This window comes from Mycteria americana, chromosome 2, assembly GCF_035582795.1.
Source record: "Mycteria americana isolate JAX WOST 10 ecotype Jacksonville Zoo and Gardens chromosome 2, USCA_MyAme_1.0, whole genome shotgun sequence".
Taxonomy (NCBI): Eukaryota; Metazoa; Chordata; class Aves; order Ciconiiformes; family Ciconiidae; genus Mycteria; species Mycteria americana.
In genome coordinates, this window is record NC_134366.1 from 19,837,687 (window position 1) to 19,863,961 (window position 26,275).

The window sequence follows — 26,275 nt, forward strand, 5'->3', positions numbered from 1 at the left end:
GGAGCTCGCACGAAGCCAGGTGCAGGTCAGAGCTGGCGACAGAAGCACTAAATCCAGAGTTAGGGTGGAAAAACAGATTATTCCTGTGTGGACCCCCCCCGAAAACGCGGGGGGCGGGGGGGGAGAAAACGCCAACGCCTGCCGCCTCGGGGCGTGCTGGCGGGCGGGGGCGGAGGCCAGTGGCGGGGTGCGGGCCCGGCGGGCTCTGCGCTCCCCGGCCGCAGGGCGGGTGCCCTGGAAGGCAGCCGGGAGCCAGTTCCTGCCCTCGCGGTGTCGTCTGAGGAGGTGGGTGGATTTTTGGAGGGAACAGAAACCGCCAGCCTGGAGGCGGGGGAAGGGGACGGGGACGGGCTCCCCACCGGCCCCAGCGGCGGAGGCAGCGGGAGCCGCTAGCGCCGGCAACGCCTCGTCGCCGCCGCGGGGCTGAGGGTCCGGACCCCCGCGGGCCGCCGAGTAAGAGGGGGCTACCCTAAGGGCCGGCGGGGCAGTGCCGGGCGTCGCGGTGCCGGCCCGGGCTCGGCGGGCTGGGGGCGGTTGCCGCCCCTGCTCCTGTCAGGGCAGAGGCCGCCGTGAGGTGCTGCGGCGGACCCGGGGCCTTTCTGGGGCGGGGGTGTAACGGGACGGGGGAAAAGGGGGGCCGTGCTCGGAGGCCGCGGACAAGAAGGAGGTGCCGCGCTGGGGAGGGATCACGGTCGCCGGCGCGGGGGAGGCGGTTAAGCCGCGAGACCCCGCGTCTTCAGACGGGCGCTGACTGAAGCTGCTCGGCGCGCCCGCGGTTCCCCCTCACGCCAAGCCCGGGCCGGAGCGCAGCAAGCGGCCCCCGCCCGCGGCGGTGGGCGAGGCCGGTACCCAGGTGGCCGGGGGAGCGCGGCGGGCGCAGCTGGCGCGGCGCGATGGCCCCCAGCGCCGAGACGCCCTAATTGGCGGCAGCGGGGGGGCCGGCCCGGCCCAGAGCTGCCCGCCTGCTGCCGCTGTCGGGGCGAAGCGGCGCGTCTGTGCGGAGGGAGGCGGGAGGGGCGGCGGGCGGGGCGTGGGGCGCGGTGGTCTGATCGCGAACGGCTCCGGCTACGTAGACGGGGGGGAGGGAGCCGCCTGCAAGCGGGGTAGGCTCGCGTGAGAGACAAAAGCTCGGCTCCGCCGAGCCAGGGGCTCGCCCTCGCTGCTGCCCGGAGGGCTCTTTTGTTGCCGCTTCCTAACCGGAGTTTGTGCGTTTCCCGCCGCCCCCCGCCCGCTCACACCGCTAGTTACGGCTGGGGCGAGGAGCACGAACAAGCGGCGGTTTCCGCCCGGCCCGGTGAAGGAGCGGCCCCTCGGCTCCCTTCCCCGTCCTCCACCAGTTGATCAAAGTTCGGCTGGGCCCAGGCGAGGAGTGACCGGCCTGCCGCCCCGCCAGCTGGAGCTCCCCTCCCTCCCTCCCTCCCTCCGCGGGCCGGGGCAGCGCTCCTCTGTCCCCGCTCCCGCCCGCAGCACGAAAGCCTGGGTGTAGCGAAGTAGGAAGGAGTGGGCGCCTCCCTCCGCCTGCCCTCTCCTCCCCACGGCTGGGGCTCTGGATAGGAGGAGCCGGAGGAAGAGGAAGATGACGAACGGGTGCAATTAGCCTAACAAGGGACGGGTGGCGGAGGAGGCGGCAGGGGCTCCGCGCCGAGGATTGACACATCTGCTCTCTCTCTCTCTCTCCCCTCCAGCCATGAAGGCAGAAGCCGGGGAGCGCAGCTGAAGGCCAGGGCCGTCCCGGCGCTCTTCCCTATGGCAGCTGCGTGAAGGGGCCGAGCCCCCCTCCCCCGGCGGCGGGGCTGGCCTCGTCGCGTCGGGTGTGCGCGAGTGGCTCTGCCGCTGGTTCCCTCCTCCCCTCCCTTCCCTTCCCCGATGTGGGCTCCAGAGGATTTGCTCCTCCTTTGTAACCGGGAATGAAATAATGGCGACCCGGTGGGCAGCGGGGCCACCCGGCGGAGATGGAGACAACGAGCCCCCCCCGGGCGGCGGCACCGGCGGCCAGGTAGGAGCGGCGGGGGCGGGCGGGCGGGCTGCGCGTACGCGGCCACGGGCAGGGCCGGGCCGGGCCAGGCGGTCGCCGCCTCCCGCCGCGGGGAACGGCTTGGCTGGAGCGGGCTTAATGGCCGCCCCTTCTCTCCCTCCCTTCCTCCCTCCCTCTCTCTTCCTGCCCGCCCGCCCCGGAGTTGCTGGGAGTTGGACGCTGGGAGCCGTGCGGGCGTGCGGCTCCCCGGCAGCGGCAGGGGAGGCTGTCGCCGCGGCCGAGGGCTGGCCTCGCGGTCGGGGCGTCGCTCCTGGGCCAGGAGGCGGGGGCGTCTCCGCTGCCTCACGGGTCGGGTGGCGGCTCTGCTTCCCGCCCCGCGGAGCGGCCGCCGTCCTCGCCCTCGGGGCGGCGGTTTCCGTGGGGTCCCCTCGTACCCCGCCCCAGCCCCGCGGTCAGCTCGTGGCGTGTCGCCCCTACGCTCAGCCTGTCCGCGTCGTCCCGACGCCTGTCTGCCCCGTCCCCGAGGGACCGGAGCGCTTCACTGGGCGGCACTGCGGTACGGCTTCGTCGTCCTTCCCCGCCGTCACACTCAAACCCTGGTGCTTTTTAGTAGAAATACGGGCCTGGCCGCTGCCTCCTTGTAGCCGGTACTTGCCACCCTCCTGTCTGTACGCAGCAGCTTATATTACACGTATTTCTGTCCATAGCATTTGTTGCTGGAACCGTCCTCTGTGTTCAGTTTAAAAACTTCATAGTATGCCCTATGGTGGCACCATTGCATGTTTGGACTCGCAACACAGAGTCTTTAACGCAGAACCGTGTCTGATGCTTCCTTCTGTGCTCCATATTAATAGTAATAAATGTCTGCGAAACAACCGTAACTTCAGGTGCAACAAAATATATATAACACCTTCAGTGGAGTTGTTCCAAGACTTGTCTTAAACTCTATTTACAAAGACAAACTTGCTTTTTTGTATTTCTCAAAGTTAGGGCATGTTGTGCCAAAGACAGAAAACTGACTTGCACCTGGGTAGGGCTGTGAGATGGATGCCTTTTATATAGATGTTCCCCCTTTGTTTGCTGAAATTGAAAGACAGTAGAGTGATTTTAAACCTACAGAACTACCTACAGAAAGTATAGGTGGTTTTGTTGTTTTTTTGCGTTTGTTTTTTTTTTTTTCTTTTAAGACACCAGTTTTTAGTTTACTGCTATCCTCAATTCACCCTTTTGCCTTGATTTAAGAGTGGCACATAAGGTACTGTAAGATTTTCCTCACTGCCTTCCTTACTGCCTTACTCCCAATTAAGAGATTCACATAGTCTCTTAAAGCAGGTGGGTTAGGTGAGGACAGAATGTGACTCTTAAGTAAGAAAACAGAAGATGTTAAGATTTAAGACTTTGTGATAAATTATGATTCTTAATTTGTATGTAGATTCAATCATGCATTATTCTTGTTGATGTCCTTGTTAAAAACGTAACTGAAAACAAGGCCATTTTTGGAGAATGTATCCTTTAATACTGTTCCAATAGCGTGGGAAGAGGGAGGAAACCACATGTCAAAGTGTAAAAATGAAAATCTGCTTTTTAATTCTATGGTATTGAGACTGCTAGTCTTTTGGCACTGGCACTTGTCATAATCCACCTATCCCTACTGTGGTAAGCCCTAACAAGGCCTGTGGCACTTTTGGGGCTCATCATGTTAAAGCTGTCTATATGGGACTACAAATAGGTATGGAATTGCAAAATGGGCTGCTCTGCCTGTTGTTTTGCCTGATACTTATATGTTGCAGTTACATTTCAACTGCTGAAAACATTTGCTTACACTGATGATTGCCGTAATCACAGCAGGCCTGACATAATCTTTGCTTGAATGTAGGTAGCCCTCATGAACACCTAATCAAGGGTGCAATGCTTTCTCAGTTACTTGGTATACATATTGCTGCATGGCTTAAAGTTCAACTTATTTTCTTACAACTTTTTTATACGTTGGTGTAAAATGCCAAGGGAGAGTGAGGATTTGTGGCGTGGGATCTGCTGTCTCAGCTCAGTTGATGGAACAGTTACTGTGTACAGTGCTTGATGTGCTATAGGTGAACAAATCCCTTTAACTGAAGTCTTACTGTATTGAACAGTAAGAACCTCTTTTCTGTTGAAAAAAATCAGAAAACACCTTTAATGAAACACAGTTACTATAAAAAAAGGAATTTTAAGTTTGCAGGAAAGCTGCTGCAGTTGCAGGGTTTTATAGTGTGCTAATACTGACACACAAGGTATTAGCAATTTTGGGAAATAATTTATGTTTCTGGGACACTGTATCCCATATGGTATTTGCGTTGTAACGCAGTATTAACTCATCTACATTTAATGTTCAGCTGTAGACCTATATGCTCAGCAGGTTGTCATGAGGAAGGCTCCAAGCATAGCCCGTGTTCATCATGGGCAGGGCAGTTAGTTGCAACAGAAATTAGGATTTTCAGCCAGTTAAAGGTTTTGGAAATGTACAGCTATAATCATCAAGGTTTGATCAAGAACTGAAAAACTTGTCCTCTGGTTTCAAGTTCAGTGGGCAGACAAAGAAAGGGAACGTCTGACTGAGAAGCTAGTGCTTCTGTGTGTCTTCGCATACAGAAGTGGGAGAATTGAGGACATACAGTTTTTTGACTCCTTTAGGTAACGCATGTGTTGGTTGATAATTGTTCTTTGTTTTGGATGCCTGTCTAGTCTGATACTATGTTCCATTTGGTCATGCCTTGCCATGATTTCTATTTTTATTTTTGCTGCCTTTTTTTGTTTCCCCCCACTTTGACACTGTACCTGGTGGTCTTTCTCACTTCAGAGCCCCTTCACTGAAACGATTGTTGAGAACAAAGATTGCGCATTCAGGCTTGCAGGCTCCCGCCTGAACATACAGCGCCTGTTGAAAGGGACAGATCACGTATTCTGGGCTCTTGGGGGAGCTGGCAGAGAGGGCCAGGGACTCTCAGGGCTCTTTGCTATTCTGTTTGAAATCTGACACACATTTGCAGATGGGTGCAAGAATTGCTGAGCTTATGTTCATAAGGACAGATAAGTAAGAGCGTGTTCTTTCTGGCTTTTAGATTAATAGGCATATACTGTCTTTGTTTTGTCAGGTTGTAGCAGTGTTTTGCTGGAGTGATTAAGCCCTGCTGAGGTACAGGCAGTACTACAGTCACAACATCCCATCTACAGGCCTGTCCAGATTCGAGGCTGGAACTGGCTTCTTTGTTAGTGTAACCTTAATCTCCCTAGAAAGGCACAACAAGAAGTGCTTTTTTGCTTTTCTATTCCCACTATTTTGCATTTACTTGAAAAGAATTGCTAAATCTATTTGTGGTATGGCTTACTGTTAATCTGTATTAAAATTAAATTCAAAATGTTAAATGTAGGATGAAAAAATAACAACCACAGTGTGTGTAGCTTTAAAAGCCAAATTTTTATTGTAAACAATACTGTTTCCTCAGTTTATGAATACTAAAAATACTTTATCAACTAATTTTATTGTGTTTGATATTTTTCTGTTGGAACTCATTAGAGCACACATACATTGAGATATTTATTGCAAATTTCTAATACTTTACCATAAATTTGCATTAAGAGTGTGGGTTAATGCAAATTTACAGTAAAGTATTAGAAATTTGGTGGTTTGGGGTGGTTTTGTGGGTTTTTTTTTTTTGCTTGAACAGCTGAGTTGTTAGGAGTAGTTGACTGTCTTTAGAGATTCCTGAGAGTTTCTGTATTTAGCAATAATTAGGAATACATTTGCAAAGACTGCTATAAAAGAAAAGTTAGTGTTTGTTTAGTACTTGCTTTGTAACCACAAATACTCAGTTTCAGAAAGGGGTAGAAAACCCCACAATATCCTCACTCCTACACCTTCTCAGAGAGCACAACTACGTAAACTGAAGAGAAGCCTGTTCTGGAAGGGTCAGGAACCAGAGAAGGGCAATGATGACACTAAAAATAGAAAATGATTGGCACTCTCACTAACAATAATTAATAGATCGTTTACTATTTTAACAACTGGGTTGGGATGACATTGGTAAACTTTGAGTGGTGACTTCCAGCTGTTATGTCTCTCTACTATACGGGCACAAGCACTGAAAGGCTGTAGTTTGATCCTGCATTTCAATCTTTATGTAATTATGCCTGTAAACTGTTCTGGAACTCTGTATTGTTGGAGATCAGTGCTTTTTCTATGTGTGAGCTTAAGAGGCCAGAAGGTTTAACCTTAATGTTAAAAATCAGAACTGGAGAAATGCATTTGTAAGATTTCGTATGTCAAATAATACACAATATCAAAACTAAAACTAGTTGTTAGAAGTGTATATTACTTATGGTGATAGAAAATTCTGCACAAACCTTCCATCAAGGGAGAATAAATTCAGTATCAATACCGGCATTACCAGGAGTTGTGGTTGCAACTATTCAAACAGCTTGAGTCAAATCCTGTTTAATCATGCAAGAATAACACTGACTTCTGCTCTCATTTATGTTGGAGTAAGCCTAAGATAATTCGACAGAACATGGACCTCTTCTATGGGGAAATGTTATGTATTTGGTAAGTGACAATGTAAAGCAGCAAATGATTCCTTCAAGAAAACGGAGGAATCTGCTTTCAAATGTAGTTCCATCTGATGGTTTTTAAAGTGACTTTTTGCTTCCCAAAAATACACCTTTGTTGATTGTACCACTTCGATAATTGTCTGAAAAAAACCAGTTTTTGCAAGAGAAACCTGATGGACTGAAGAATATCTTGAACTGTGCCAGTACAAAATAATTACACTTATTGCATGCAGTATATGGATTATAAGAGTGAACTTTTTTCTTTAACAGGTTTAATAAACATCAAAGTACCGAGTTGACTTTTTTCCTTGTATAAGCTATTTTTAATGATTTCTATTATTAAAATGTGAAAATAACATATCTGCTACTTCTGACATATTATTTCTTTTCTGTTGTATTTACTTGTATACACAAAAAACAATTGAGAGAACAGTTGGGAAAGAGAAGGTGTTTAATCTTACACACTGCGTGCATTTGTGATCTTGTCCATCTTGAATGTATGAAAGCGTTTTCCTGTAGGTGGATGACCAAATGGTAGCTCAGCAGAACAGTATGGGCTCTGAAAAGAGTAAAAGCTGATCTTTTTTTTTTCTTTTTGTGAATACATATGTATGTTGCTGTGTAGATGATGATTAGAATATGTACATGTGCAACCTGTGAGTCTTATTATCTCTAAGTCTAAGGAATTCTATGTAGCAGTGTTAGACTAACCTGTTAGCAATATATACTGAAGCTTTGTAGCTGGTGAATTTTTTTTCTATGATAAGAACTGGAAGAAAAATTAAGGTTTTCGAGCATTAAGAGGTTGTGTGTTATTCTTCCTTGCAGTTGTTTGCATATTAAATAGCATAGGATAGGAAGCAGATATAAAAAATTAGGAAATGATATTAAATGAAAACAGATTTATTTCCTGTTGTTAACAGGGGTCATTGTTTTTAAAAAGCATGAGCTAGCCCTAGTATAAATGGTGAGGCTTCTAAATTGGTGTTGAAACAGTCTGAACTGACAGTACTCCAGAAGTCAGTCTGATGACCTGTTAGGTATAACTCCATGGTTGTAGAAGGTGTCAGAGCCTATGATCTCATCAAATCTTTGAAATTAGGGTCTTGCTACAGAGGAAGTGTTTGCCTGCCTACCATAATAGATAATATATGTATATATACTAAATAATATGTTGTGTCAAGTATAGTAGATAAACAGTGGATGAGAGTTATGCTGTCTGGTCAGATTGGTGGATGAATGGGGATAATCAGGTCACACTTTGCCTGTTTATTATACAGAATGTAGTTTAATGTAAATACTGTGTATTTCTCCTGTCCAAATCCTTCTTATGCCTTGTCATTTTTAATATTTTTGCAAAGACACTTCTGTAGTATTTTTTCCCCATCACCTAGTAGTAGGTACATAGAGTAGAAGTGTAAGTGCAGCTGATGGATGGGAACAGCGGCATCAAAGAGGCTTTGACTGTGTTCATATCAGAGAGGCTCGACACATCTTGTAAACCTGAAAGTGCCTAATCTTACAGTTGCAAGGTGCGATAAGCTGTTTTATGTATACAGTTCTTATATATTTAAGAATTATTTAATGGGAAGGCTTCCTCTGTTGTGTTTTCCTTTTTTGTTCTTTTTTTTAAACCAGGGTGAAATGCATTTTTCCTTTACTCCAGTTACATGGGAACTCTAGCTACTCTCTGAGTTGTTGTTAACTGTCTTTCGTTAGTAATGATGAAACAATTTGCTGATTTGACTGTTCTATCATTGCTGTTAGATTTGAAGAGAACTCTTCTATGGAGATAACACTAGAGTTTAGATATTAGATCACTTGGTAATAGGAAAGTAAAAACTAGGTATAGCTATATGCTTTGTTCTCTGAATCTCTTTATTTGTATTGGGGGGGCTAGAACTACTTCAACTTTCTGAACTGCTGTACCCTATTATTGTTTTGTATATCATCAGTGAATCGCGTTCAGTAGGAAGTGTTGCTGCTTTTTATTTTCTGTTCTTGATTTTTGCATTGAAAACTTGTAGTTCAGAAAGTACATATGAGTGAAACATTGGTAACCGTTGCTGCAGCTCTCTGAACAGCATGGTGTTTGAGAGCGCCATATACAAATCATGTTAGTAAATATTTGGCGCTGAGCATGAGAGGTTCTGTGTGGGCATTCTGGAAAAATGCAAACAGCTGTTTAGATTTTGACTCTGGCTTGTGACCATGAGCATACACCTTTGGGAGTGTAGGTAGTAGGCTTATTTTTGTTCTAAATTTCTTTATTTCCATTTGCCAGCAGCTGCTGCTTTGCTGAGGGTGAATGAGGCGCCTCCTTAGAGGACATGGCTAATTACAGATCAGCTGTTGGTGGAGGGGTGCACTTTGAGATAGACATTTTCTTTTATGTGTGTATCATTTGCATAATGTGTTAGGACACACAGTATGGACTGCATTAAGCACTAGCAAATACACTGTAGGGAATAATCTTGCACTGGCATCACTGGGCTGGCTGGATGACATAATCTTCCTTATTTTTAATTTTGAGGTTTGTGCTTTTTGTTTGGAGAGCCATGGGGGAGAAGTCAAATAGAAACCTTTAAATCTTACTCAGAAGAGAGATTTTAAACACTTCTGAGTAACAGTTGCAGTTGGTACAAATCAGTTGAAAAAAGAAACCTGAGCCTGTTTCTGAAGTGATCTTGTATTTTTACTGATAGAAATGCTAGTGTGCCCTCCTACTCATATCCATGTGTACTTCTTTGTATACTTTAATGGAGTAGTATTTCTTACTGAAATTTAATTACAAATCACTCTTCTAAAGACTGTATTTTATTCTCTTCTCTTATATTTTACTTTTCATCTAAGTATATGGGGCTTTTCATGTTAAGAAGTTGATGAGAACATAAGAGAATGAACACCCCTGTAATAAAAAAAAATACTAAACCCCAAAGCTTCTTCAACTGCTTTAATGTTGGTGTTGAATACATAGATGTTCTCTACTTCAAATATCTGTGTACTTTTTTTATTCTAAGTGTGAGGGCAGAAAAGGCTAAAATAAAAATATTTTCTTGTGATGTGATTTAATGCTTTGAAGTGAATAGGTGACTTGAGTACTACCTGTTCTGACCATGAGATGAACTAAAAGAGAATATTTAAATTCTCAGAAATCCCTTCCAGATCACTTGGCTTGTGACAGACGCATGCAGCCTATCCAGTGGTATGTTCATGGCATTGAGGCAAACTTCTCAATTTTGAGAACGAAAACCGAGCTAAATTTACACCTTAAGTTGCATTTTTATATTGGAAAACTTTACATGGGGACACACTGTTCAAACACTATGGAGCTAAAGTCATGTGGATTTCAAAACCATAAGAGAGTTCCAGTTATTTTTGAGGAAAACACAACATTTTAACTTGTCCAAGGACTACCCTGTTGTAATGGAACATGGAAGTGTTTGATTTCCTAAGAAACTTGACTGATACTTAAATACAATTATTTAATTAAAAACTTAGTCTGGTATAGTTTAGACATGTTTAAACTCATATGTCCTCAGTTTTATAATGTTTTAAAGGGCCAGAGTTCAGTTGGTGCTTGCAGGGATATGCAAAACGGTCAAAATTTCCTTGTGATGCAGGAATCAAGAACCAAAACATTTTGTTGTTGTTTTGGCCAGCAAAAGAAGCAGCAGATCCTAGTATGTGCACCTCAAGCAGGTGGCTCTTACTACCTGTAGGTTCTGACCTGTTTTCGTAAGATAAAGATCTGGTTGAGCTTATCTCTGAAAGGAATGCCACAGTTTTTGTGTAACAAGAAGTCCCATTGCAGTTCATGCTTTGGCATTGTTGCTATGCTTTTCTTCTCAGCTCTCCGGTTTTGATGGAACTTTAATAGGGAGCCTGTGACTCTAGTGAAAAGTATTCCCGTGTGTAGCCACAAACATTTCTTATTCATCAATGGTTGTAAAATCTTACTTGTTCCTTCTTGCATGCATTTTAAAATTTTATTATCCTCAATCACCATGGTAAAAGGTGAGTAAGTAAACTTTGCCCGGAGTAATCAATTTTCATGGCAATTTTACAGGCCTTCTGCTCCATTCTGTCTACTTACGCTGTTTTTGTATGGGTTTGTCTGAATACAGTCTCGCATTTTCTGTTCGCTTTAGTTATTTTTTAAAACTTTGTTGGAGAAGTTGTTTTGGAGCTGCCTATGAGGTAGGATTTGAACATGATCTCCTTTCTTGTGTTAAGGAAGGAAGAATGAATGGCTTGTGTACTGCTCTTGGGTTATTAAAGTATCCTGTCTTGCCAAATTAGCATTAATATGAAAGTTTGAAGAATGAAAGAAGTTTACATGAATAGTCTTCAATGTTTTTTGCAATCTGTGCATCTGAATCGGATGCTAGAGTAATTCAGTAGTCATAAATAGTTTGGCAAGCTGATGTTATGATCCTGCTGTCATGGAGGTAATCATACAAGCTCATTAATTACGTGTCTCTTGTTAGCATTTTAATTTTTTTAAAAAGTAGTGTTACTGCTTTTTAAACATACTGCATACCTGACCAGAATGGTCCTTGTAGCTGAGTTGGTGGAACAAAGGATTTTTCTGTATGCAAGTGTTGTGAAACATGATGTTGGTTGCAGGCCAATACTGGTAGCATTTCATAGCCCATGCCTGTTACGTGGTGTTGTTCGTGACTTCCTTATAGATGGTTTTGAGTAATTTTCTCTCCGTTTACACTGTGACTGGGAATATGATTCAGCTGTATATCTAAATAGGTCCAATAGCTTTCTGGTGTTTTCATGAGTTAAATCACAACGGAGAGGTAAAGTGCTTATTTTTCTATCTTTCTTTGTACAGAATTTTTGCTTGCTGATGCTGTTATTCAGGTTAGTGAAGATTAATTGTCCATGAAGAAATGCAGAAGGACCTTTTGATGTTTAGCAGTAGTTGGTAAAAAATAAAATGAAAACTCAGTGTGCATAAATGGCAAGTAATATGTCACATATAAAACACTGAAAGGTAATGATTAACTAGGACCTCATGGGTGAGGTCTTAGAGTTGTGATAGGTAACTCTAAGGATTAAACAGCAGCTTAATGCTTGGTGGTGGTTAAAAAAGCAAACTGTCATCCATTTCCTAATAATTTTGAACAGTTAATGTTCTCTGTCATGCCTCAATGTATAAATCCATCGTGCACTTGGAGCTGGTGTGTCTATGTCTAGTTCTGTCTCTTCCCCCTTCATTTTTCCCTATCTCACTAACTATATAGTAGAGCCAGAAAAGTCTCGGAGAAAGGGCAGCTATGATAATTTAATATATGGAGTTGTTTCTGTACCAAAAACAACTAAGGAAGCTAGGACTTGGCAATTTGGGAAAGAGGAAACTGTGGAGATGGAGAGATGACTTTGAGATGTGGTAGCTGTCTCCATCTCTCTTGAATTTCTATGGGTCAGCTTTTTACTATCTACTCCAAGAATTTCGGGGTGTCAATGAGCATGGTGGAGTGAGAACAAGCAAAAGGAGATGGCCCTTTGCATAAAAGTTAATTGAGCTTGTTGCTCTGCACCATAATATTTTGGAAGCTAAAAGTGTGTATGTAAGCTGAAGGATAACCCGCGTTTTTGGAAGAGCAATACTTTTAGAGTTACTAAATACCCTTGTAGTGGAATGAATTATGGATTTGTGAGTAATTGAAGCTGGGAGGATATTCTAGTGATGCTTGCTTTTGTGTTCTTTCCTAATTATCTGCAACTATCTGCATTTGGTCACTGTTGGAGATGGGCTAAGTGGACCTTTGATCTGATCTACAGGCATTCTTATATGTTATGATGCTGATTCTGTGATAGCTTGTCAGGGTTCCTTCTGCTTTCAGGAGGTTCTGTACTAAGCCTGCTGAAACAAGGCAGCCGTTTGCGATCAGCAAGAGGAAATGCAGTTTTTCAAATGTTCAGGAACAGGACCTATTTGTGCTTCTCAAAGGCTCAGGCTAATGTTCAGGAACAGGACCTATTTGTGCTTCTCAAAGGCTCAGGCTAAATACCAAACTTAGTCTTTGTTTTTGCTTGCTTTTGTGGAAGTTGCTATTAATTCTTGTTGCATCATACGGCTCTAATGTTCTCCAGTTTTGATAAGTGAAAATGAAATGCACAATTACCAGCTTTTGTCTTCACCCCATCTCTTCCTCCACCCACCCTCCCAGTTGAAGGAGAAGGCAAGGTGATTGTGTGGCTTGTATGCAGAACTTAAATACACTGTTGTAGTTCTCATTTATTTTCTACTTGTTTGCAGTCAGGTAGGTACTTTTTTGTCTCAATTTTTTTCTGCATTACTACTTTTAGTGGACTGCATTACATTGCAAGACTTTATTCTTGATTCCAAGTCTTGCAAATACTGCAGCAGCAAAACCAGTAAATCCCTAAGAGCCAGTAGAAAACTCCTTTCTCCTTCTGTGGTGAATGATGCTACTGGGCGTTTTGTTCGCTGTTGAATAGTTGGTTGGTTTCCCCTTACTCCTCTTCCACTTCAGTTCTGTGGTACTGGCTTAGGGAAAGGAAATGGCACTTTGAGGGGCTACACAGCAAGCTACATAGCTTCAAAGGCTGCTGCATGGGACTGAACCATGTACAGGTAGGGAAAGTATGGGAGGGAGAAGCTCTACCTGGCAAAAAGGAACTTCTCCCCTTCACCAATCTTGAAAATCAGTTCTCAAGAAGGTAAAAAAAATAAGGTAAACTTTTACCTAAAGGACTGTGAAATGAGGTGGCCACAAAATAGTTCGCTGAGTTGGGGTTTTTGTCTTTTGTGGGTGAGCAGACCAACAATCCCCACCCCCTAAAACCAGCCTGTGCTGCTTTGCACTATTTTTAAAGCTAGGTCTAAAATGTTAAAAGGCATCTGTGGCTGAGATGGTTTCTGCTCTTGTAATCAGTGATTCATGACTCTGAGAAACTAAATTCTTTAAGGTGAGTGAGTAGAGACAGTGGTAATACTAGACAGTTACTCAGCAAGGCGTGGACAGGGCAAACAGTTCTCACTGGTAAGTTTGTATGTAGAGAATAATTTTTTTCCTCATTTCATTTAAACTGGGGAGTTGTAGAAACTTACGGAAAAAACCCTTGCATTCAGTTTAAGACTTGCTTCTTAGAATTTGATGATGCCTGTTTCTCACACTATCTGGTGTAAGTTTATTCGGGGGAAAAAGATTCTCTGCCCTCCTGTGCCCCCCCAACTCCTCAGCATGTTAACCTTTATCCATTTAATGGCCAGTTGTCAGTGGCTTAAATTGTGAATGATGCAACATCAGCCAGTGATGTAATTGTCTGTAGGCTTCCTTGCAGCTTGCAATGGGAACCTGAAGTTTGGAAACAGAATTTTATCTCTATATTATGTTCTGTGTCTGCTGTGAGGGAAGTGAAGCACAAACACCGCAATCATCTCAGTCTCATTTTGGAAGGGTGAATCATAACTTTTTAGTGTGGGTGTTTTTTGTATGTGGTTTTGTTTTTTTTTGGGGGGGGGGGGGGGGGTTGTGTGTGTGTTTTGGGGAGTTGTTTTTGGTTTTTTGGTGGTTTGTGTGTGGTTGGGTTTTTTTTTTTTAAATTCAAGCCATTAATGCCACTGCATGAGTTGAGGGGAAGGTATTATGTGTGAGATTAGGAACAGGATTTGTGGGAGTGACTTGACCTTAAGTTCAGTTAATACTGTGATCACTTCCCCCACTTAGATAATCTGGCCTGGCAGATTTCTCTTTGCGTCTTAGGACCCAAGATACCATAAGCTTTCATTCCTTGGAAGGCTCTTGTAGTCTTCCCTACTTTTGTAAGCAAGAAAGCAGGGATTACAAGAATATGTCCTCAACTGAGTATTAGTAGCCTTTTCAACCCATGAGGAGCAGTTGTGGTTCTTCCGCTGTATTCTATATCCCATGGTACAGTTGTTTTTTGAGGAAGTTGGTTTCTTCCTTCTAGAGACTCTTCTCATTTGGGAAAGGAATAGGACTAGTTGCATTTTAGAATGACTCATTACAGACGGATCTTTCAATTAATTCTTACCCCTTAATAAAGCCTTTCTGGGATAGTTGCACTTTCTTTCACAAGCCTGTTGTTTTTTTCATCGTTACCTTATTTTACATATTGCTGTTACAAAGTGGCAGTAGAGGCTTTACTGTTCCATTATGCTATTTTGTACTTTGCGTTCCATCAAGTTCCCAGAAGTTCCATCGTATTTATTGCTTAAAATGATTGCAGTCCAGACTACTTTTTTAATTCTTAAGTGCAGATTTAGGATAGATGGCTTCAGAAGTTGGTAAAAAAAAAAAAAATGTGTAGGAAAACATTTTGTGATGGCTTATGTTAATAAAAGTTTTTCTTATAATTGCAAAAAAAAGTATTCACAGCCTAATTTAAAATACTGAAATAGGGGGAAAATGACATTCTTCTTACTTCATAAAATAACCTGTATAAATCCTTTCAGTTGAAGATTCTCATGGGCTTTAGCAGGCTTTGGATCAGCAGTTCTAATAAACGAGCTTTTGAAAAAAGCCTTTAATTCTTGCAAAAACCAGTTGTGCCTATTCTATTACTGTTCTTTAAATAAAGCTGACTGCTTTTTGTATTATTGCTAGAGTATAAGTAAACTTGCATGGTATACTTTCTGCAGACCTTCTTTTGGAGGAATTGGTGCCAGGTTTAAGCACAGATACTCCAAGCAACTAACATTTTCTTCAAGTATTAGAGCAAAAAGGCTACAAATACAACTTCTGTTTCTTTTTATAATGCAAAACTATATATAATATCTAAAAGCTGAAATGCTGTTATATATGAAGTCACAAAATGAAAATATGAAGAGTGGTGTAAAAATAATAGTATTTTGAAATTAATTAAACACACAATGGAAGTAGATACTTTTGTTTCAGGAATGAGAAGTTGATACTTTTCTATAACTCCTCTATTCTTAGCCAAATTTAGGGGGCAAAAAGCTTGTCTCTTTAAAGGAAATCTGGGAAGAATAAGGGCTGCTTTTTTGAACATCTACAACTCTTTCAAGTTGTAGATACTTCTCCCAAACCAGGCAAATAAAACTGCTTGCTGTAAACATAGTACAAATTGTGAATTTATAAACTGTAAATTAAAAAAAAAAAAAAAAAAGATTTTGAGCATCTTTCTATAACGAATCATGGACTGAAGTGTAGTTATACTTCATCTAGTGTCTCCTTCCAGCATTAACAAAGTCTGCCTGTTTTAAGAGAATTATGTTCCTGGTTTTTTGCAACTTTATGAAACCAAGATTCTAATCTTGGCCAAGTAAAGCTTATAGAAGCCTTATGTGCAAAGGGCATAGGTATCTCACCTGGAAATAACAGAGTGGATGGTTAAATGTACTGCCTAAGCACTGAGCTGGGAAAGTAAGAACATACTAATGCTCTGTTAAGAAACACTGCTCTTAAGGGTTTTTATTGCAATTGAATTTTATCTGTCCTTCTGCTATGTGGTCCTTTTGCAGCTCTTTGTAGTCATCTGTGAATATTTGAAGCATTTTTTTCCTGCCTTCTGTTGGGCTTTGGATAATGAGGTAGATTACAGTGAAAATACACCTTATTAAAGAACATAGTTATACATTTGGTAAGTAGATTTTTATGTAGTCTGAACTTGAAGTAAGAGAGAGTCAGAAGACAGTGCCTACAATGGCAAAATACAGGGATCAGCTGATATGTGATAACTAGCTGTGGTACAAAGAAAAGACTTTTCTGTAGTATTCACAGGATTTCACGCAGAGTCTGGAAACCGCTGCTATACCCACTGCAGTTAGTCTTTGGTATTAGATCTTTCTATGACTCAAGAGTTTCTGGCTCTGAGATCAATATCAAGGTGAATTTGTTCTTCTGTTTCTTCCTGCCTTCCCTATACACATGTGATTATACATTGTAATTGTAGATTTTGGGATTGCTGAAGCCAGAAGTTTGAGAAAAGGACGACAGTTGTACAAATAACATAGTTTCAGTAAAATTAGGTGCGGATGGCAGAGAAGGAATGGATACACATTTATAACTTACCTTTAAAGGCTTGAACGCATGTTAGCAGAGAGTACTGCCAGACTATATTGGACACAAACAGTTAGGGAACCTTTGGGATTTGTGCTAGAATGCAATACTGTGCCAAAAACCAGTCTGAACGCAATTTGTCTGTAGCTACCATTTGTGTAGCTGCTGCATAATGCATTCTCACTATTGAAAATAAGGCATGGAGTTAAAAACAGTTTTCACAGAATCAGTGAATCATTGAGGTTGGAAGGTGCTTCTGGAGATCATTTAGTTCAACCCTCCTGTTCAAAGTAAGGTCAGATGGAGCAGGCTGCCTAGGACTGTGTCCAGGCTGTTTTTGACTCCCAAGGATGGAGACTCCACAGCTTCTCTGGGCAATCTGTTCCAGTGTTTGATCACGCTTATAGTAAGAGGGGTTTTTACGTTTAAATGAGATTTCTTCTATTTCAGTTTGTCCAGTGCCTCTTGTAATTTCATTTTTGGCACCACTGAGAGAGTCTGGCACCTTATTCTTCACCTCTCCCCCTGCTTCCCCTGTCAGGTATTTATACACATGGATAAGTTTCTGCCCTGCCACTCCAAGCCTCTCCAGGCTAAAACGGCCCCAGCTCTCTCAGCCTTCCCTTGTGTGACACATGCTCCAGTCCTCTAATCATATTTGTGGCCCCTCACTGGACTCACTTCAGTATGTCCATGTCTGTCGTATACTGGGGACCCAAGAACTGGACACATCACTCCAGATGTGATCTCGCCAGTGCTGAGTAGAAGGGAAGGGTCCCCTCCCTCAACCTGCTGGCTGTACTTTGCTTAATGGAGTCCAGCAGGCTGTTGGCTTTTCTTGCTGCATGGGCATGTTGGTGGATCACGTTCAACCTGTTGTCCATATAGGAACCCTAGGGTCTTCTATGCAAGGCTGCTTTCCAGACAGTTGGCCCAAAGCCTGTTCTGGTGCTTGGGGTATTCTTCCTCAGGTGCAGGAGTTGACATTTCCCTTTGAATTTCATGGTGTTCCAGTTTGTCCATTTCTCCAGCCTGTCAACATCTGCCTGAACGGTGGCATGCTGATCTGGTGTATCAAGCATTCCTCCCAGCTTTGTATCATCTACAAACTTGCTGAGGGTTTACTCTGCCCAATTGTCCAGGACATCATTGCAGAGGTTGGTCTTGGTCCCAGTATTGACCTCCAGGGCACACCACCAGTGACTGGCCTCCAGCTGGACCTCTTGCTGTTGGTCACAACCCTTTTAGCCTGGCAATTCAACAGCTTCCAGTAGAGTTCACTGTCCATTTATCTAGCCCATACCTCATCAGCTTGTCCATAAGGACACTATGGGAGACAGTGTCAAAAGCTTTCCTGAAGTCAAGATAGACACTTGCTCTTCTCTCATCCCTCAACCCAGTCAACTCCTTACAAATGGCTATCAGGTTGGTTAAGCATGTTTTCCTCTTCATAAATCCACCTTCTTGTCCTTTGTCTGTTTGGAAGCTTTTCTTGTTGCCCTTCAGGTCCCTTCCCAGATTGAAATCCAGGTGGGCTTTAGCTTTCCTTAACCCCATTGCTACATGCTCAGAGAGCATCTCTGTATTCCTCCTGGATCACCTGGGTCTTGCTTGCAATCCTTGTATGCTTCCTTTTTACATTTGAGTTCAGTCAGAAGTTTCTAGTTCATCCATGCAGGCCTCCTGCCACCTTTGCTTGATTTTCTGCACACTGACCATTCTTGAGCTTGGAGAAGGAGATCCTTGAAAATCAACCAGCACTCCTGGGACTGCTTTTCTCTCCAGGACAGTCTCCTGTGGGATTCGTCCAAGCTGATCCCTGAACAGTCCTGTTCTTCTGAAGTCCAGGGCTGTGATACTGCTATTTGGCTTCATTCCCTTTTCTCAGGATGCTGAACTTCACTGTTCATGGTCACTGTAGTCAAAGTTGCCCCTGACCTTCACACCCCTGACAGTTCTTCCTCATCGATAAGTATGAGGTCCCACAGATTGCCTCTTCCTTTTTGGATCCTCAGTCACCTGTGTCGGGAAGTAACTGTCAGCATGTTCCAGAACCCTGCTGGATTGCCTGTGTCCTGCTGTGATGTTAATAAAATTATTAAAAAGAATTACATTTTTATTACATTTTTTGTGAATACTTTCTGAATTGTTTTTGTACGAAGGAAAATGGGAACTACCCTCATGGCTGTTGGTCAGGAACTTATACAGGGGAATTAAATGCAGAGAAGAGGAAGTTTGATTAGAGGATTAATCTGTTTCATCATACAACAAAATTTAAATGCCAGGATATGAAATGGATAAGAAAACCAGTGAAGAGGTTTGGTAAAGAACTATTAAATAAAACTGAAACAACAGTTTGCGTTCCTACTGTTAAGGAACTTTTAGTGATTGTTTTATGTCTGTTGCATATTCAAAATCTGGTTGAAAATAATTTGGTAAATTTTTCCGACTTCATCTCCTGCTGCATGTTAGTGGTGTGCATTGTCTTGTATCATTGTTTGGGATACGATATTTTGTGCAAATACTCTGTGTTTTTAGATCTTGGAACTTCTGCCATTTGATCTGAAGTTGCAGTGTGGTGATTTTTTAAAATCATTTCTCACTTGAAAGGCAAGGTTAGAAAATACATTGTCCTTTTACAGATGTAGTAAAAAATGAAAACAAAATCCTCCAGAAGAGAGCCACTTCTCTAGTACCAGATATTTTTGCACAGTCCTATTACTGTCACTTATGTAATGAAGAGCTTGGTATGTGCGTAGCGGAGTTTCGTGATTGATAGGTTATGGTGTGCGTACTCGCACTCAGGACAAGGCTGGTAAAAGACATTCCTAAGATACACTGTGAAATGAATATGACACTAAGTGAATTTTTTGTTAAGGATCAACACCTGATGTTGACTGAAAGAAGGTTGTGGTGATACAAGGCAGACTTTCTGCTGAAATACAAGAAACTTTGAATTTAATTCATGTGACTTGCTGTTTGTTATGTAGTCAACCTGTAGTCTTCCACTAGTAAACCTCCTGCTTGTTTCTTGGTTTCTGCGAGTGTGATTTTCCCCCCGGTTCCATATTGCACACATTCAGCTATGCTTGTTTTTTCTTTAATTTCTTTTTGAATGTTGGAGTTTTCAGTAACTTATTTTGTAGGATTTTTTGGCTGTAATATTAATACTCCCCTGAGCACTGACAGAAGTCTGATATCTGATACATCATGATTGATTTAGGACTTACTTGTTAAAATGGTATGTTTTTCTTGAAACTGTAATTTCATTAGGTTTCACTGACACATTAATTTCAGGCTTTGAATATATCTCTCATACACTGTCTAGAACTTTTTGATAGCATTTTGCATGGTGTGTTCCTTCATGTACAGCAAATTGTTGGGGAGCGAACAGCTTCTTGTTGGTTGAAGTATATGTGCTGTTTCCTGGGTTTGTGCACCTGGATTTCTGGCTTAGGTTGTTTGATTCAGTCTTTAATTATTAGGAGTTTCTTTGAGATTTTAAGTGCTAGTGTATGTATTTCATATTTGCTAGGAGCCTTTAAGGGTGGGATTTTTTTACCTTTTTCATTTGTTTTGCATTGTAGCCTTGAACTTTTCAGTTAAAAAATAAAATAATAAAAAAATCTTTGACCTCGCATCTACCCAGCTTTTGCAAAAAGGGAATCTGTTATTTATGACATGTTTTGTCTTTTGTATTCAGTACAGAGGGAGAGTTTTTAACCTGTGACAAATATTACGGATTTGATCATTCATGTTCTATTAAGTGTTTGGTTGCCTTTGTATGTTGTCCATCACTTGTGCTGTGCCGCTTAAAGATGAGGACCACTTAACACCTTGTCTCTCCCAACTTGTCCTGTCCTCTTCCTACTGAACCGTTACCTCTGTTGTTGGGGTTTCTTTCCATTATTTAGTGTGCAGCAAGGACTTTCTCTCTTAATGCGTAAAAGACCTGAGAAAGGCCATGGAATTATGTACTGGTTTTGCAGCTTTGGAGGATATGGCTCAAACAAGTCAATGAAGAAAAAAATTAGTACTTATTACTACTGTGAGTAATGCTGGTGGTGTAATTATTGTTGCTATACCTGTGTAGCATAGTAATATAGTTGATCATACTTACTGTTCACAACAGTTGCACCCTGGTGTCGTCAAACCATGTTGGTGTCATTCCCCATCTGTTTGGTGCTATTGAGGTTCCTCCCGGAAGACCATGCCCAGTTTTTTGCCCTCCCTACAAGACAGGACAAACTGGAGAGAGGGAAGGTGTTGAGGGCCTGGAGTGCCTGGCTGGAGAGGAGGCCAGTGGCACCAGCTTTGCTCAGCCTGGAGCAGGGAGGGCTGAAGAGGCAGCTGGCTGTGGTCTTCAGCCGCTTGAAAGTGAAAGGACGAGAGGGAACAGTTGCAGTAAGGGAAAGTCCAGCTAAATACAAGGAGAAAAACTTCTCGTTGAAGGTGGATAAGCACTGGAGTGCATTGTGGGAGGTCCTGGAACCTTCATCTTTGGAGACTTTCAGGACTTGACTGGGCAAAGACCTGAACAGCCTTTTTATCAGTAGTCTCCAGTGACAGTGGTTAGAGCTGTGTGTTCTTTCTCTAAATAACCTTCTGTTTTGTTATGTTTTAAAACCCATATTGGCATGTGCTTTCTAATAAAAACAAGAGGTATTTCTTAATATATCTATGCCAGGAAAGGACACCTATCTGATCCTGTAAAGTTCTTTAAAAAGAGAAAAAAAAGGGAAAATGGAATTAGATTCACTGCAAAACACTGAATTCTCTGTCACTCTTACAGTTTGATTCTCACCCCCACCCCCAAGACCCACCTGTATAGTACTTCATGAAGACAAAGTTTTCCATGTAATCTAAAGCTCAGCAGAATTGTGCTATTTTGGACTAGTGGGGGTGGCATCTATTTTAGAGATGAGAGTGTTTTGGTGATAAGAAAAAAAAATAACAGATGATTCATCTTGATCTTAAGGCTGTCTTGAGAACTTCAGTGTGATGACTGAAGAGAAGATGGCTTTTCATCATTCAGCATGAGTTTTGACTTGGGTGATGATTAGGTCAAATTTACAATTCTTCTTTATCACCTAACTTTAGAGGATAAAGTTTTGGTAAGGAAAATTAGAATCAAGTTGACTTTCTCAGGAGCTATCTTGTCTATGTGGCTCCTGTATTAACTACCTTTTTGCAGGATCAGTACTCAAGTAAAGAGAAGGTACAAGTCTGCTTTCTAGAGCTTTCTTTTTTAGCTTATCCTTAAATTGGGGAATTCCAGAAATTGTATTTTAAAGTTCTTGGAAGCCCTTTGTGTTTCTCTCATTGTCCTTTAGCTTTCTAGTGTAAATCATTCTCTTCTGTCAAGATCTCAGGAATAAGGAGTAGGAAAGATGGATCTAGACCAGTGTGCTTCTGTGAATGATAAATCTTGAAGGTAATGGTGGAGTTATGATTTAGGCCGTCGTACCACAGATACCATGCTTGTCCTTCATTTATTAGTGAGATTACTTCAATGAATGCTATTACTGGTTTCAAAATAACGTTAAAGCTATGTGCATATTTGTGTGCAGGATTGGAGATGAGCTTGTGAATAGCTGTCAACTTGGCGGGGTGGAACCCTGTTGCCCAGAGTTTTGGTATGGCTCTGCTTATACCCTCTCATAATAGTGAGCACCCCAAAATATTTTTAAGCTAAAAAAAGTGAGATCTTGCACAATTTTCTCCTGTATAGAAAGTTGATAGGAAAACAAAATTATTAGATTGAGTTAGAAGTTAAGGGAATGTATCTCCAGTCCCTACTGACTAGAATAGAGTAAGTCTTTGCTTCTAGAATTAGTTTCAGATGAGGATTTTTATTTATTCATTTTTATGAATTGACCAAAGATCATTACCACTCAGAAAACAGGTTCCTCTAGTCCCTAGGAAGTTTTTCTTCCATCTGCTCTGACTCCTGGCTGTGTTTCTGGTGGTGTTCTTAGCAGTCTATGGATTTTAGTGACTTGTGGGCTTCCTACCTTGTTGCTGCTACACTTTTTTTTTTTTTTCAAATATACTGCAGTGTGCTTTCTCTGGCAGAGTGTGTTTGGATGTTCCTTTCCAGAGAGCCCTGTCTTTTGCAGGGCTGAAGTGGTTCACTGAAAGGTCAGGCAGCAAACTCTTAGGTTGGCCAAGCCCATCACTTCTAGAGATGCCAGGTAGGCTTTTCATGTAGAATTGAGAGATCATTTGGAAAGTGAAGCATACTTATCATTAAATATTTTTTTTTAATGCTGATGAATTCTGTGTGTTCTAGCTAACATGCTAGTACGAGCAAACTTCTGTTTTTTAAGATGCTGCCTACTTTGGTGCTTCCCTACACTGAGGGAAGGTACAGCATTCTATTTGTCTTATCTTTCAGAGGATGTGCTGACTTTTTTTTTTTTTAAGAGTTTTGGAAGGATGAATTGTGCCACCAGCAAAGTAAGGTTTAAAAGTATAATTCTAAGCGACACATTATTACTAAGATCTACTTAGATACCATCCCTGCGGAGCTAAGTGTGTTGAGTCTGTGGTTTTTTGCAATCAGTGTATTTCCCTTTAGTGGTAACCACTAAAAATTACCCTGGGTTCACAGTGTAATTGAAATTTTGAGGCCAGAGGGTGAAGCCGTTGACTTCCTCTGTAAATGTAATGGGGCAGTGCTTCTAGTTGAGGAAAAACAGGTCTTTACCAGTGCTATAGTATTTTGCATACTGTTTGTTTTTGTCATAAAAAGTTTCTTTTATCCTGTGGTTAAGAAATGAAAAGGTTTTAAATTCCAGTGTATGAAAGAATTAAGCATCATGTCAAGTCTCTTTTATGCCATGAATAATTGCCTGTAACATGCGGACAAATTCAGACACCTGGCTTCTGTGCTTTTAATCATTTAGATACACATTACAGTAATGCTTAATTTTATATAGTGCTTTTCACATTCTGTCTAAAAATATGTTCAGTTGTCTGAACTCTAGAAATAAATGGGATTTTGGATGTACCCTTTTTTCAGCATAATATATTGCTGCTTTTAGTATCTGCCTGGTCCGTACTTTGCTGTTTTGAATTTCCTTACTAGATGCTTAGATCTGCCTATTGCTGCGGTAGGAACCTGAGCTCCTCCCATTGTAAATGCCACTTCAGGAGCTGTGCCCCATAAAATGAAGTGCAACACCACCTTTGCTGTGCCTGTGTTTTGTGAATTTGAGCTTTTGCTCTCTAGAAAAGCATGCTTCTTACTTTCTTCAGCTCTTCTGTTGTTCTTCCTTACAGACATAGAAAATAGGGAAAGTAGAATTTAACCTATTGGAAAATGAATGTTGGTTAGAAAAAAAAAGTTTATTGTTCCACCTGTACTCATATAATTTTTTGACGAGAATATGGCTATAGGCCTTTTCTGACTTACCATTTTCAGTTTCTGTGGTTTTTTTCCTAAAGAATTCACATGAGCATTAGAGGATTGAAATGTATTAAAAGCACTAGCGTACGGTTCTGCAAATTTCTTTTTTTACTTCTGATGAGAAGATCACGATCTCTGTATTTCTGTAGGACAACTTGAGAATGATAATACTATAGGATTATGGAAAAAGTATGAATGGAGTAGAGAATTGGTTTATTGTCAAAAAAAAAAGCTATGGAATGTAGCTTGTGTAATAATAACTGCATGCTGAAGGAGTGGAAGGCAGTATAGTTGAAAATGCAGGGCCTGTGTTCTTCAGGCAAAAGATATGATAGGAAGCAGGTGATGTAATGGAGCAAAGAAGTAAAAATTCTTGAATCTGATTGCTTTCGTGCATGCCATCAGTCTGCCCATCTGTTAGTTCCTCTGCAGTTGCTCTTGAGCTCATTGGCCAATTTTGGTCAAATTTCAAGGTAGGAAAAAGGTCTCTGAGATAATGAAGTGCCTGGAAGTTTGGAGCAACTCAGTAGCTAGATGGAAGAAAGGCCAGGTTAATGCTTCATACTGGGGGTGAGATGGGGAAGCTCTGGTGACCAGTCAGCGCACGCGTGACTGCCATCTAGCATAAAACCTCATTCTTTCCTTTATAGGGGATCTGATGGGAGGAAAGAAGATGAGGGGGCGAACATCAGTTCTACTACTCATGTAGCAACTTGATATGTTTAATTTGTTTCTAAAATAAACCTTAAGCCTTCTTAGGATTCCAAAGCTCACTGGAAAATGTTAACTTCTTTTAAAGTGTGGTTTTTTCCAAGTCAATCCACCTTTGGATGAATGAAGGCTTTAGTGAAAGAGCGGAAACTTGCACAATGGTGGGGGAGAGCTTTGATCAAGTGCACATATTTTATACAACAAAAAATACTGGAAGCGATTAAAGTTAGTTTCAGAATACATCAGATAACTGATCTGATAACACTGTTCATGCAAAACCAGGCTTGGTCTACATGGAAAAAATGATGGAGAAACTGAAGGAAAATTTGGATTTTTGAATTTCTTCCAATTGCCTAAATTGTCTGGAGAGATTACTAGATAGGTAGAGTTTATAGAGCTTAATCTTTGAGTTCTTTTTTAAAAGTAAAGACTAGAGTTTGAACCTCTGAAAACACAGCATATAGAAGCGAAGTTATAGGGTCTAAACTAAAATTTTATTTGTAAACTGGATGTAAGGGGGCAGGGGTGTTTAATTTTTTTTTGTTTGTTTGAGGTACCTCAGCCTTGTCCCAAGGGGTTTATGATGATAAATTCCACCACAATTTTTTAGACTAGCCTCTGGCACTATGCAACTTACTAAAATTGGGGGCAGTCAGAAGAGAAAGCTAGACATAATGGTCACCAAGTTGTATTAGTTAACAAGCTGTTTTTATTTAACTCTTCTTCACTTAGGAGTGACAAGTGGTGATACTTGTTTCTCTGCTGGGCTGTGTAGCTAGAGTGTGATAGGAGTTCTCCGTACTGCATTATGTTGAATGTAATCAATACCACAAACTGTCTGACAGGTTTGAAAATCTAACCCTTAGTAGCTTTATTTGGTAGCATTTGTTAGCTACTATATTTACACTTTATCCCTCTACAAAAGAAAAGTAGACGTGCAGATGTAAAGAATGTTGCTCATTAGTAATCTGATGTCTTAGAAGCTATGTTCCCTGTCCATACATCTACAGAAAAAAATGTGCTAATGGGTGACTCTTGTTTCCTCCTCGGCAAGCTGTAGGTTTCCAGTCAATGCTGTTTTCTTAAGGATCCTTTTTTTATATATTCCCTATCTATAGAGAGTGATAATTTTTAAATATCATGTTTTTAAAATTCGCTTGAAAGTACGGGTGCTGCTGTAATATTTAACAAGAGTTAGGCTTCAAATTTGCAGTGAGTAGTTCAGTGCTAGTAGTCCTTCCAAGTGGCACCTTTCTCTGTGCATTTGCATAACACTAAAAATGTGTGAGTTCTACTCACGCCTTAAATTTATGAGACCACAGGTGGGAACAAGAGCAAGGCATTTTGGAAAGGCTCCTGTGAAGAGTACTTTGAGATCTCTTTTGGTATGGAGGTGACGTGGCCAAGGAGGGCATTCAGCATGCTTGGGCCTCGCCAGCTAGAGCGTAGCTGCCTTCAAGGAGTTTGCTATAGAGCTTGGAGCTCTTGCTGCTGTGGGAAACCTCTAGTGAGGTATTAAGGAATGTCTCCACTGACTGCACATAATGTTCACTTACAGCTTTTCTT

The 26,275-nt window shown here is 41.9% G+C and overlaps 1 protein-coding gene across 1 annotated transcript in view; it reads left to right on the forward strand.

Moving 5' to 3' along the window:
- Nucleotides 1–264: 264 nt before the first annotated feature.
- The window catches only part of ARHGAP21 (Rho GTPase activating protein 21), a 125,060-nt gene continuing 99,049 nt past the window's right edge, over nucleotides 265–26,275 (forward strand). Inside the window, exon 1 of the mRNA XM_075492649.1 lies at nucleotides 265–285. The gene's annotated coding sequence lies outside the window, so the exon portion shown is untranslated. The remainder of the gene's footprint in view (nucleotides 286–26,275) is intronic.